Source organism: Salvelinus alpinus, chromosome 21 (assembly GCF_045679555.1).
Source record: "Salvelinus alpinus chromosome 21, SLU_Salpinus.1, whole genome shotgun sequence".
Taxonomy (NCBI): Eukaryota; Metazoa; Chordata; class Actinopteri; order Salmoniformes; family Salmonidae; genus Salvelinus; species Salvelinus alpinus.
In genome coordinates this window covers 23,321,181-23,335,205 of record NC_092106.1, presented here as the reverse complement: position 1 = coordinate 23,335,205, position 14,025 = coordinate 23,321,181, and the positions used below count along the sequence as shown (strand labels likewise).

At 43.3% G+C, this 14,025-nt stretch overlaps 1 protein-coding gene across 3 annotated transcripts in view; it reads right to left on the bottom strand.

Moving 5' to 3' along the window:
* The window catches only part of LOC139548077 (leucine-rich repeat and fibronectin type III domain-containing protein 1-like), a 133,224-nt gene that overhangs the window by 26,031 nt on the left and 93,168 nt on the right, over positions 1-14,025 (bottom strand). The window lies entirely within an intron of this gene.

Genomic DNA, 14,025 nt, shown 5'->3' with positions numbered 1-14,025 from the left:
AGGTTACAAGGAAACAATGGAAGACTGACTGTGGGTGCCCTCAAATGACCTTATCTGTCATTATTCAGAAAGCAAATAGAACAGTAAACACTTGGAGGGTGATAATTCATAATCATACCCTCATGCATGTTATCTATTCTAATTATCTGCATCTGGCAGCCATATTTTCAAGTCCGTCTTCGAATCTACAGCTTTAGTTATCCTTTGTAACATTACAGTGGTGTGACAAGTGCAGTCCTTGGCTGGTGCATGAAGTTGTCATTTTGTTTTCTAACAACATGTCCTTGGCTTTTCCACAATGGGCTTAACAACAGATATCCCGTTTTATCGCTGTCTCTCAGGCACCCCATCCCCCTGGCTCACACTGATAAGTCCTATAGGGTCAGCTAAGGACAATTTTTCCTGTCTGACTTTATCTCCAAGTCTCCTAGTGTCCTTCACTGTATCAAAGCAGCTCCTTTTTCATTTTCCCTTTTCCATCCTACAGATTTTCACCTTCTTTCCACCCACAAGTCCCTCTTATGAAGTAAAAAGATAAATAATCCTTCAATGCTGGGCTACGTTTGGCCAAAGGACAGATTCTGTCAAGTAATTATCCGTCACTGTGCTTCTTCTCCTTGGACTGAGACAGCCAGATGGTAGAAAGGCAGTCTTTCCCCTTTTCTTCTCCTCGTCTGCCAACCCTCCTACTAAGAGGGCTGCGGTACGACAACAGGCCATAGTGTGACTTCTCTCTTCTTCTCTCACACTGTTACATTCTGACCATCAATCACGCTTAACAGAAGAAGCCTCACTTCACTGACACACTTTGTCTCAGGTAGATAGATAGGCACTGTCTGTAACCAGATGTCGATTATCCTGATCAGGAAATCTTTAAGCCAACGTAAAAAACTTTAAAAAGGCTTAAAGCTAACTGTGAATAATGTAAATGTGAAATATGGTGTATAATAATGATTAATTTATTTGTATATAATTGGTATGCTGCATCCAAACAAACCGTGCTGATAAGAACAAAGGCATCTATGCCTAAAATTGGGAAATTTACATATTCAATAAAGGCATAGTTATTCTGCCTCGCAGTAGCTCCTGCTTCCGTTTCTGTCAGAGAGAAAACAGACAGTGGATTTTCATTTACTGGGATATTGGCTCTTCCTAAAGAAGGAAAGACTTAAAGGCCTCAGGTGATAGTCTGTCAGATCCTGCTGACCTCATTTAAGGACACAAAAAAATGCCTTCAAGCCCAAATCAATTATAGATATTTTTACCAAATACATACTGTACATAGCCTACATAGCCTAGGGAGCCTATACTCTCTACCTCTCTGAACTAACCCGTCCAAAAAATAGGACCCTGGCCTCATAGTCTCTCACTAAATGGGAAATCAATTTCTAAATAACCAAGTGAGGCACATTCTTTGTATTCATCACGGAATGTAATTATTTTTCAATCGGTCTAGTAAAAGGTCTTGTTTAGATTGTCACATTTTAGCAGATGTCTTCCTCCTCATCTCTCGCTAACTGCAGTGATGACTGAGCCTGAAATGAAGACAAGCAATAAAGCAGCAGCTCCAGCTGTAACAAGCTCCTGAAAGGACACTCTCAAAGTCAGGATGAGTCAGCACTGGACACAATGAGCCATTTTATCAGGGACCAGTGATGCTGGTGGGGGTATTATGGTATAGAGTGACAGATACTTTTGTATATATAGTGTATGTGGACACCCCTTCAAATGAGTGGATAGCCACACCTGTTGCTAGCAGGTGTATAAAATCGAGCACACAGCCATGCAATCTCTATAGACAAACATTGGCAGTAGAATGACCTTACTGAAGAGCTTAGTGACTTTCAACATGGCACCGTCATAGGATGGCATTTTTTCAACAAGTCAGTTCGTCAACTTTCTGCCCCGGTCAACTGTAAGTGCTGTTATTGTGAAGTGGAAACGTCTAGGAGCAACAACGGTTCAGCCTTGAAGTGGTAGGCCACACAAGGTCACAGAATGGGACCACCGAGTGCTGAAGCACGTAGCAACAGTCACTACCAAGTTCCAAACTGCCTCTGCAAGCAGTGTTAGAACATTAACTGCTCGTCGGGAGTTTTGTGAAATGGGTTTCCATGGCCGAGCAGCCGCACCCAAGTCTAAGATCACCATGCGCAATGCCAAGCGTCGGCTGGGGTGGTGTAAAGCTCGCCTCCATTGGACTCTGGAGCAGTGGAAACGCGTTCTCTGGAGTGATGAACCACGCTTCACCATCTGGCAGTCCGACGGACGAATCTGGGTTTGGCGGATGCCAGGAGAACGCTATCTGCCCCAATGCATAGTGGCAACTGTAAAGTTTGGTGGAGGAGGAATAATGGTCTGCGGCTGTTTTTCATGGTTCGGGCTCGGCCCCTTAGTACCAGTAAAGGGAAATCTTAATGCTACAGCATACAATGACATTCTAAACGATTCTGTGCTCCGTGGTAACAGTTTGGGGAAGGCTGTCACAACTTCTACCGAAGGTAACTCCTCTCCCTGTTCGGGCGGCGCTCGGCGGTCGGCGTCGCCGGTTTACTAGCCGCCACCGATCCCTTTTTCCTTTTCTGTTTGTTTTGTCTGTGATTCTTTTCACACCTGGTTTCAATTGCGTTTATTTTCTGCGTGTATATAGGGTACCTGTTGCCTGCCTTAGTTCATGCGGGATTAAACTTGTGTGTATTGCGCTCGATTGTATTTGATGTTTGTTGTGTTCACGATTTACGCACGTGTATGTAAAGTGTCGGAACTGTGTTTGTTCTTCCGTGCGTTTGCATGTGCCATTTTTGTATTGGTGGACTATATGATTAAAAACGCTTCTCAGACATCCCTGCTCTCCTGCGCCTGACTCCTACACCTCTCACCGAGACGCACGTTATCACAAAGGCCCTTTCCTGTTTCAGTATAACAATGCCCCCATGCACAAAGCGAGGTCCATACAGAAATGGTTTGTCGAGATCGGTGTGAAAGAACTTGACTGGCCTGCACAGAGCCCTGACCTCAACCCCATCGAACACCTTTTGGATGAATTGGAACGCCGACTGCGAGCCAGGTCTAATCGCCCAACATCAGTGCCGGACCTCACTAATGCTCTTGTGGCTGAATGGAAGCAAGTCCCCAAAGCAATGTTCCAATATCCAGTGGAAAGCCTTCCCAGAAGAGATGTTGTAGCAGCAAAGGGGGGACAAACTCCATATTAATGCCCATGATTTTGGAATGAGATGTTCGACAAGCAGGTGTTCACATACTTTTGGTATTGTATTGTAGTTGTAGCAAAGGTAAAGTCAAGCTTAACCACAATGTAACAACAACACCATTTTCCAAGGGGCATCTACTACTTGTTCAGAACTTTGGATTAAGTTGCATTGGTGTACTTTAAAGTACTACTTTTTGAAAGGATTTCACCGAAATTACTTTGTTTAGATACCTGAAATCTGTTTCAAAGCGGTCCCTCTCATTTGAAGATAATTACATAGCAGAAAATATAATGTCTTCCTAATGACTTACAAATTGCTTAGTGTTTTATGTCATACGGAATGCTTGGTGTAAGCTGGAAGACAAACAACCTCTGACCAGTAATGATTACTGAGGCCAAGCAGCCATTTTGGGTAGATGTTGTGCTGATAATCCACTATAGTTCCTAATGAGTCCCAATAGGTATCTCAGAGGGGCAAGGTGGTTGTCAGCCCAATCTTTATTTGAAGTGGAACTAGGATATGTTTTCCCCTGAAATTGCTTGTAGGTGCAGTTTGATTGGTTAATAGATTTTTTTATTAGCTTTGACCAACCTTTGGCATTAAAGGTCAAGTTAAAGCTAACGGCTAAATTGCTAGCCAATCAATAGCCATCAATCTGGTGCAGGGCCAGGGGGCAGGGTTAAGAGCCCTGTAGAGGTCTCTACATAAAGGGGTAGAAGGGATTTTACAAATTGCATCCCAAGGAAAATGTGGATTCTTAGTTATGGTTAGATTGAGTATAAATCCGTATTTTGCTATACTTGTGTGTATGCGTGTGTCAGATTTGGCACATACAGAAAATACTGTCTTCTCCTCTTAACTTGAGGAGTAGGTTTAACATTTTTCTGGCACTGGTGCCCTTGGAAGACTCTAGAGAATGATTCAAGCAGGCATCAGCGATATTTCAGCCAAAATCTTGTAAACCTCTGCCAGTAGGTCATAGCTTACTTCAAACACAAACACCCCAGCATGGTAACAATCCAAAGCATCTGTTTAAATCATCTAATGAACCGTTACAATACATTAACATAATATCAACTATGTGCAATTTATAAATTATATTCACCAGTTTATTCTGTGAGATATGGGAAATTATCAATTTAGCATATAAATTCAAATTAAAGGGCCATAGTTTTTGAAAATATTAAAGAGTGTTCTCTAGATGTCTCTGGGGAGTACTGTTTTGGCCTCAGAACTTGGCATGCGATTGAGTATGTCTATAAAATTACTCTTTCTCCCAGTTTACAGTATGGTTATCCCCTGGGTAAGTTTCAAATTCTACAACACTCTGTCCTTACGTATATAAACCAAGCTACATTTTCATGTAAGAACAAATTGCTTGAGAGGATTATATTTTACATTTACCTAATTCCCAGAAGATTCTTTGGTAATTCTCTACAGATTATGTGTGTAATCTTTCCACAGGCCGGTCTTTGAATGTTAAACGCAAACTGTGGTTAGTTCTACCCGTATCACAGTGATACCTGGCATAGTGTGATTTGCAGGGAGATGCTCTTGTCAGATCAACAGGCCAAAAACGCATCTGGGGTATCTTGACATTTCAAACAAAATCGCGGCCCTTAATTGGTTTTCCCGGATCATTAGTGGAAAGACATTACAGGGGATTGTTAAACCACCAGAGGTACATGTGCTTGTGATTACATGCACAGATGTCAGAGAACGCATGCTCCAAATATGACTGTTATGCTTCTGCAATAGTACCAAAAGGTAGGCTACTTAGTTGTTCCCAGTAAATACCACTGCACCACCACAACCACCACACGAACACTAACTAATAAAGCAATTGAATTGATCAGAATGGAGGTTTATTGTCCCCTACTCTGTTCTCTCACAAAGAAATGTAAGACCCCCCGGTTTGATATTAATATTCCTGTCACATTCCACCAACTCAGCAGAAGTGAATGAATGCAAAATAGGTCAGGACGAAGAGTGGTAGGAAATTAGATTTATCGTACAATTATCATTTTCATGGCCCGATGGATGAATGTGTGGATCAATGAGAAGAATCAGATGAGATCAGCCAGAAGGAGGGAACTTTTTGTCATAAAGAAGAGTCTACTGTGATGTCCTCTGAGGCTTTATAATCTGGACTGTTGTCTGAATGTGTGGTCGGTTGCATCAGCATGCTTCTGATCACAGTAATTATTATATTCAACGCTGATATAATAAGTCGGGATAGTTCCTGTACGGTAGGGGAATCTGTTACGACTCCCTTGCTCGGCCCATTGAGCTTTAACCTGAGGATGCAGCTCTGCTCCATGATACTGAAGTGATTTTGCGGTTCAGTGACTCCTTATAATCATATGGCATGGTGCTTCTATTTCCAGGAAAATGTATTTGTTACAGAGGGCCAATACATGCAACATAATTTAACATGCGTTCATCATTTTCAAATAATTTAATCAAGTGTAATATTATACATTCCCTATTGTATAGCAGCTTATACTTTCAACTCCATCTTGTTTTTGGTCTTACACTACAGACTATGGCGTACATGTACCCAATAACATGGGATTTATTTTACACACTGACATAGGAATGGATTTCCTATTATTATTTAAATTATGGTTTTCTTCATAAAAAGCTATTGTGCTATCAGTCTTTAGTGGCAAAAAGACATTGCCTCGCGTTCACAAATTCATATATAGAGATTACCAGGGCTTAGTGTGACAAGTATTAGCATTGAAATCCTGGGGGATGGTGGATGGTGTCCCTGGGGATGGTGGATGGTGTCCCTGGGTAATCCTGGGGGATGGTGGATGGTGTCCCTGGGGATGGTGGATGGTGTCCCTGGGGATGGTGTCCCTGGGTAATCCTGGGGGATGGTGGATGGTGTCCCTGGGTAATCCTGGGGGATGGTGGATGGTGTCCCTGGGTAATCCTAGGGGATGGTGGATGGTGTCCCTGGGTAATCCTGGGAGATGGTGGATGGTGTCCCTGGGGATGGTGTCCCTGGGTAATCCTGGGGGATGGTGGATGGTGTCCCTGGGTAATCCTGGGGAATGGTGGATGGTGTCCCTGGGGATGGTGTCCCTGGGTAATCCTGGGGGATGGTGGATGGTGTCCCTGGGGATGGTGGATGGTGTCCCTGGGTAATCCTGGGGGGTGGTGGATGTTGTCCCTGGGTAATCCTGGGGGATGGTGTCCCTGGGGATGGTGGATGGTGTCCCTGGGTAATCCTGGGGGATGGTGGATGGTGTCCCTGGGTAATCCTGGGGGATGGTGGATGTTGTCCCTGGGTAATCCTGGGGGATGGTGTCCCTGGGGATGGTGGATGGTGTCCCTGGGTAATCCTGGGGGATGGTGGATGGTGTCCCTGGGGATGGTGTCCCTGGGTAATCCTGGGGGATGGTGGATGGTGTCCCTGGGGATGGTGGATGGTGTCCCTGGGTAATCCTGGGGGATGGTGTCCCTGGGTAATCCTGGGGGTTGGTGAATGGTGTTCCTGGGGATGGTGGATGGTGTCCCTGGTAATCCTGGGGGATAGTGTCCCTGGGGATGGTGGATGGTGTCCCTGGGTAATCCTGGGATGAATGAAACAGAATGTTGAGTCCCAAGCAGCTCACAGACGACCAGACTGGTTGAGTGGGAAATAAATGACTTTCACTGTTTCTACAGAAGGACGTGCTATTTAAAGATGTCCCCCTCCACAGTCAGTTATCCTTCATACAGTAGTACTCCTTTACTGAACACTGTATTCTAACACAGAGCCTCCAGCATAGCCCCAGCATTGCCAAATGAATGTGACAATTTCTGTAAACAAGGGCCGAGAGTATCAACTAATCCTCCTTGCTGATGAAGCCACATATTTTTCCCTGCTCTGCTCTCCAAGTCTCTGTGTGTAAACAATGTCAGAGCTGCTCCTGTGCTTTGTCAGACCTGTCACACTGACAGCCTGTGCTACTGCTCAATAGTAAATCATATACACAACACTAACCAACCTAAGACAAGCTGGGGGATGCTGCTGGGAAAAAAACAACAGCTTCTCATTTCCTGTCCACATGAAAAGGCAAAAAAACATCTCGCTGCTCTGCAATATTCATGGATTGTGTAATTTTGAGTCGTCCACTTCTATATTTATTGTGTTTTTGTCAAAACACATGGGTTTTGTGTCTTTCAAGACAAAAAGAAGGAGGAACGGAGGGATCACGTGACCCCTGAACGAGATGGCCGCATGAACTAGGAGCTCCGCACAAGTAGTTTCCAATTCCTAATCTTACCTCCACTTCAAGTTTAAACTCATTTAGCTTTAGTCAAAAAGTCATGGCGGCTACAAAAGGCGACACTACAGGTGACATTTTTACCCGGACTCGAGCACTAGCGACGGAAAAAGCCTCCAAGAAGCAGCTAGCTTCAGAAAAAGCTAGCGCCATTAGCCAGGAGCAAGAGGACCCGTTCCCCCCCGAGGCCCAACGAAGGCCAACCTCGCACTCTGTCGAAGACATCTTTTCTGAGCTGAGATCCCAACGTACAGAACTCAACACTAAACTAGATGCCATTAACGCTCAGCTCAGTGCGATAGGGGGCAAGGTGACAATCCTGGAAAATGCTTTGCCTGACATAAACAACAAGATAACCATAAACGCGGGGCGCCTGGACGAGGCAGAGGGGCGAATCCTATCCACGGAAAACTTATTGACAGACGCCATGGAAACAATAGCATATGCTAAAAAAAAAATAGAGCAGCTGGAAGAGAAAACAGAGGACCTGGAAAACAGGGGGCGAAGGAATAATTGTGTTCTATTAAATCTGGGCGAAAAAGAAGAGGGAAACATGCCACTGATCCGCTACCTGCAAGACAAACTTCCCGAGTGGCTCCACCTGTCCACCGACAGACCCATAGAACTCGAGAGAGCTCACCGAGCACTGAGGCCCCCACCAGCAGCCAGACAACCACCGCGCCCAATCACCATACGTTTCTTGAGATTCACCGACAAGGAACGAGTCCTACAGGCGGCGAAAACCAACACCATTACAGTGGGAAACGCCAAACTCATCTTACTCCAGGACCTGTCAGCTGGAATACGCCGAAAGCGCCGAGAGTTTGACGAGGTGAAGAAATGCTCCATTGACCGAGGCATCTTTAGGGGATTCAAATACCCAAACGAGCTCAGGATTCTTTACCAAGGAGCCCTGCGACACTTCAAAACTCCCGAAGAGGCAAAACGTTTTTTGAAAGACAACCCCGGTCAATGAGAAATGGACCAATGACTAAATGCGATTACTATTATTACTAAAGGAGGTAAGACAACATATAGCCGATATCCAAAGACCCACCCGCCCTGCTAAATGTCATTATAGCCGTCTAATCTATATTTATGTTCCTTTAGCTGAGAGGGATAGGCTCCATATTATAACCTAGGCCTACTATATGTAGGCTGGGCTATTGATTTTATTTTCTCCCATTTTTAATGTGGTCTGGACGGGGGCTACGTTGTCATTTACCCAATGCGGGGCGGAGAGGATGAGGCATTTCTTTGGTGGGGAGGGGGAGACGTTGTGCGTTGCTAACTGTTCCCGGTTTTTTTGTTGTTGTTGTTGGAACACAGAATTGTGACTGAGCGGGGAGGTAATAGATCCAACGGGATATGTCGAGTTGTTTGGGAACTCGGCTGGGGTGTTCAGAGACTGTTATTTTATGTAAACCATTTATTTTCCTTTTATGTGAACGCAGCTGTAACTACTATCCACCTTTACCCAGAGATGACTTGCACTAAAGTTCGATTACTGTTCGATGACGATGACTAGTACCTTAAATCTATTGACATGGAACTGCCATGGTCTAGGTCATGCAATAAAACGGAAAAAGATACTATGTGCTCTAAAAAAGGAAAAAGCAGACATCGCGCTATTGCAAGAGACACACCTCTGTGATGCTGAACATGCCAAACTCCGCAGAGCTTGGGTGGGACAGGTGTATTTCTCATCTTTCAAATCCAACAGTAGAGGCACAGCCATACTTATCCATAAGAATGTTCCATTCATAATTGACAAAAACATATCTGATCCGGAGGGGAGATTTATTTTGATAACTGGGTCACTGTATGGGCAACCAATTACTCTCTTAAACATATACGCCCCTAACACAGATACTCCTGCTTTTATGTCGAAAATGATAACCCTGTTCAATGAGCATTGTGTTTCCTTTGGAGTGTTGGCCGGAGATTTTAATTGTACCCTGAACCCAACCCTAGACAAATCATCTCAAGTCCCCACCACAAATCCTAGATCTGCAAAGATGTTGAACTCTCTTACTAAAGAGATGGGACTGATAGATATCTGGAGAGAGACTAATAGCTCATCTATGGACTATACATACTACTCTAATGTCCATAACACCTACTCCCGTATAGATTACATTTTTATCCCAAAGAGTTTCATAAATTCAGCCACGTGTAGAATCGGACCCATAGCGCTTTCGGATCACGCCTTTGTCCACCTCCGCTTTGACCTCTGCAAAAACATCCCGAGGTCAAAGAGCTGGAAATTCAACACCTCCATGCTATCAAACGAAGCATTCCATACATTGGTAACTACATGGATAGACAACTACACACAAGACAACAAAGATTCTCCTGTTTCTCCGGCCACAATGTGGGACGCTGCTAAAGCCACACTAAGAGGTCATCTAATTGCATATGCTTCCTCTAAGAAAAAAGCAATGGAAGCACACAGGCTAGATCTGGAGAGGGAGCTGGAACGCTGTGAAAAAGTACATAAACAATCCACAGACAGCACCTCCTGGAGTCAACTTAAAGCAGCCAAAGCCAAACTGAATTTGGACTATACTCGGGAGATAAAAAAAAAAGTTTTCTTTACTAAACAGAAATACCATGAGTATAGCAATAGGCCTAGTAGATTGCTTGCTTATCAATTAAAAAAAGAGCAGTCAGAGCGTACAATTATGGCTATCCGAACAGCAGAGGACGAGGTCACATATGACCCAAAAAAGATCAATTTAACTTTTCATGATTTTTACTGCAAACTATATACCTCTGAGAGAAAACACACGGAAGCAGAACTCCACTCCTTCCTAGAGGGAATCTCGCTACCTAAACTATCAGAGACTGACCAAGAAGATCTCAACTCCCCCTTCACTCCTGAGGAGATCCTGGAGGCAATTACCTCCATGCCACCTAACAAGTCCCCAGGCCCAGATGGATTCCCCAGAGAGTTCTACAAAGCTTTTTGGCCCCAGCTTAGCCCTATTTTCATGCCAATGCTGGAAAATTTTTGCAAAAACGGAGTTCTCCCAGACTCAATGCGCACAGCTCGCATTACAGTGTTGCTCAAAAAAGACAAGGACCCCCTATCCTGCTCCTCCTTCCGGCCCATAAGCTTGTTGGATTTCGACTACAAAATAATTACCAAATTGCTGGCCAAAAGACTAAACACTCTTCTTCCCAAAATAATAAAAGCGGACCAAACTGGATTTATTAGAGACAGATACTCTTCTGATAACATTCGCCGTCTTTTTGATATTATTGATCAAGTAAACGCACAGAAGACCCCTGTCCTGCTGGCTTCACTGGATGCTGAGAAGGCGTTCGACAGGATGGAGTGGAGCTTTTTGTTCTCAGTCTTAGAAAAGTTCAATATGGGCCCAAACTTTATTAAATGGATCAAATCACTATACTCTCATCCAAATGCCATGGTGACTACTAACGGACTGAACTCTGACAGATTCCCTTTGGGACGGGGCACAAGACAAGGGTGCTCGCTATCCCCCCTGCTCTACTTGTTGGGGGCGGAGCCTCTGGCAGAGTTGATAAGGAGCAATTCAAGTATTACAGGTGTTCCTGCAGGCGGCCTGCAGCACAAGATTTCGCTTTACGCGGATGATGTCTTGCTCTACATATCCAACCCTGAGAAATCCCTTCCTCCCATTTTAGACACAATTGCTCAGTATGGCACGTTTTCAGGTTATAAGATAAATTTTAACAAATCCATTGTCTGCCCTCTCAATATTACACTCACCAGTTCTATGAAGACACTATGCCCATTCCAATGGAAGACACAGGGGTTTCAATACCTTGGGATATTCATAACACCAGATCTGAATAGGCTTTTCAAGGAGAATTATCTTCCACTCCTGGATCGAATCAAAAACAACCTCCAAACCTGGATCTCCCTCCCAATTAGCTTAGTAGGAAGAATTAATGTAATCCGTATGAACATCCTCCCTAGACTGAACTATTTATTTCAGATGCTCCCATGCTATCTCCCAGCTTCCTTTTTCAAAACAATTAACCAAAGCATCACCAAATTTATATGGGGCAATAAAAAACCTAGGATCAAGCTCTCCACTCTATCGAAACCTGAATCTAAGGGCGGTCTTGCCCTTCCCTCCCTTCAATTGTACTACTGGTCTGCCCAAATCCGCAACATGCTAACATGGATCACAAACAGACAAGAGTCAACGTGGATCCAGATAGAAGCCCAATCCTGTGGTTCATTGCCACTAAGCTCAACTATATTCATTAATAACTTTAGTGAAGTGGGCAACATAGCCAAAACATTTGTGATTTACAGCACCCTACTAGCGTGGAGGGACTGTAAGAAATACCTGGGCATCTCCTCCCAAATATGCTCTCACTCGCCTATAGTAGGCAACCCAGACTTGCCAAAAGCCCTGAGGGATGCCAACTTTAATCTTTGGCATACTCTAGGAATCAGGACCTTTTCAGACCTATTTCATCAGAAGACCACTACACTGAAATCCTTTCAAGAGCTCTGCAGTGAATTCAATGTGCCAAGATCCCATTTTTTTAAATATCTTCAAATTAGACATGTCATCTCCTCATTTACTTCCAAGAGGAGGTTTAGAACTCAGTTGAACGAAGTTGAAACCCTTCTTGTCACAGCACAATCCATTAAAGGCAAAATATCCTATATCTATAGACTCCTTTCTGAGAAAGGAGGCTCCTCCTTTACTCCTTTGAAAATAATCTGGGAAAAGGACCTTGGTCTGACTATCAGTGATGAGTTATGGGCGGAGGTTTGCGACAGGGTATACTGCTCCTCTACTAATGTAAAAATGAAAGAATCGAATTACAAATTTTTGTACAAATTTTATTACACTCCCTTGAGACTCCATAAAATGAAAACAGACATTTCTCCTAACTGTAAAAGATGTACCTCTGAAAGTGGAACCTATATGCATGTATTTTGGAGCTGTAGAGAGATTGACAGATTTTGGCAATCTATACATACTGCTGCACAGAAAATACTAGATGTACAGTTTGATATGACCCCGTGTCTCTATCTTCTTAATGCCCAGCAGGACTTTGTTCTTGATCCTGACAGAGAAAATTTGCTCATGACCATTACATACTTTGCTAAGAAATGTATCCTTCTATTGTGGGCCTCTAGTACCTCTCCTACATTTAAAATGTGGATTGACCAGATTGTTGACTTTCTCCCTCTTGAAAAGCTCACTTATGACCTCCACAAGAGACAGCCCAAGTTTGATAGACTCTGGTCTCCACTACTCCACTATATCTCAAATTGGACAGAGTGAATGGGGGGATCGGGGAGGTGAGCAGATGCGTGTTGTGTAAGGTGCTGTAAAATCTAAAAACGAATCATTGGCTCGTCATCTCAGCTAAGGCTGGAAATAGCAAATAAGAACCTTGATAGTGCTGCTGCAAGTTCTACATTTTAAATTTTGTTATAATTATTATTTGTGTGTATGTGTGTATGTATGTATATGTAGGTATGTATATATGTATATATATATATATAACATTTTTTTATTTTTTAAGTCTGTCACATCTGTGGAATGTGTTTGGTTGGTTGTTTGAAAACTTAATAAAACTTTAAATTGAAAAAAAAAAAGAAGGAGGAACACAGAGGTAGAACAGAGTCTGCTCACTCTGATCTGATAATTAGCAATACACCAAGCAGGAATAAAGCCAGCTAATCTTAAAGTAGAAAGTAGAGCTAGCGACAATCTGATTTCCCCCTTATCTACTTATTCACCTCCCACACACTTGCTCACAACACCGGCACAGGATCTGGAAGGTTCTTTAGCAGCCGTATTACCTTTGTCTTCAAGTTTGCAATCCAAACTAGTATTGTTTATTTTTTTCTCAGCTCACAATTTAATCAATCTCAGTTAAACTCCTCTAGCTTCCCATTTGACATAGCTAGCTACACAACGTGTGACAGAAATATGAGATAGTAGTAGACAATTCAGCATTACTGTAATTATTGGCGCATCATAGTTTATGTGGCTCATATATAATGCAAGTGCCCCCCCCCCCAAAAAAAAAAAAAAAGATCCCCAGCACCCTCAGTGCTAACTCCCTACCATTTGAGAATTAATAATACAGGACAAGACGCATTGGAAACTAGAATGAGTCCCTTAAGTGCCCATGTGGTCTAATTTGTCTGAGTAAAATTGAAATCACCGCTTAAATCTTACAGTGAAAAACTGTAACTTTGAGGATGCTGCGGTTCTCTGAGTTTAATTGGGTGGTAGCTTTCATGTACTTGAAAGTCATTTCAAATGCCATTTCACTTCAACCCACCACAATATTCCCTAAGGTGTTATTGAAACAGAGGTGTCGGTTTAAGAGACGGAAAAAAGCAATCGCCTACTTTTCTATCATAGATCTGATTGCCCCAGTTTTCAACCCTTTATACAGAGCTTAACGCCTTACTACCACCGTACTGTAGTCTGTATATGTTCCGTAGATGCAGCTGAGGCACTCTACAGTACACCATATTATCCTGTTTTTTTAGGCAACGT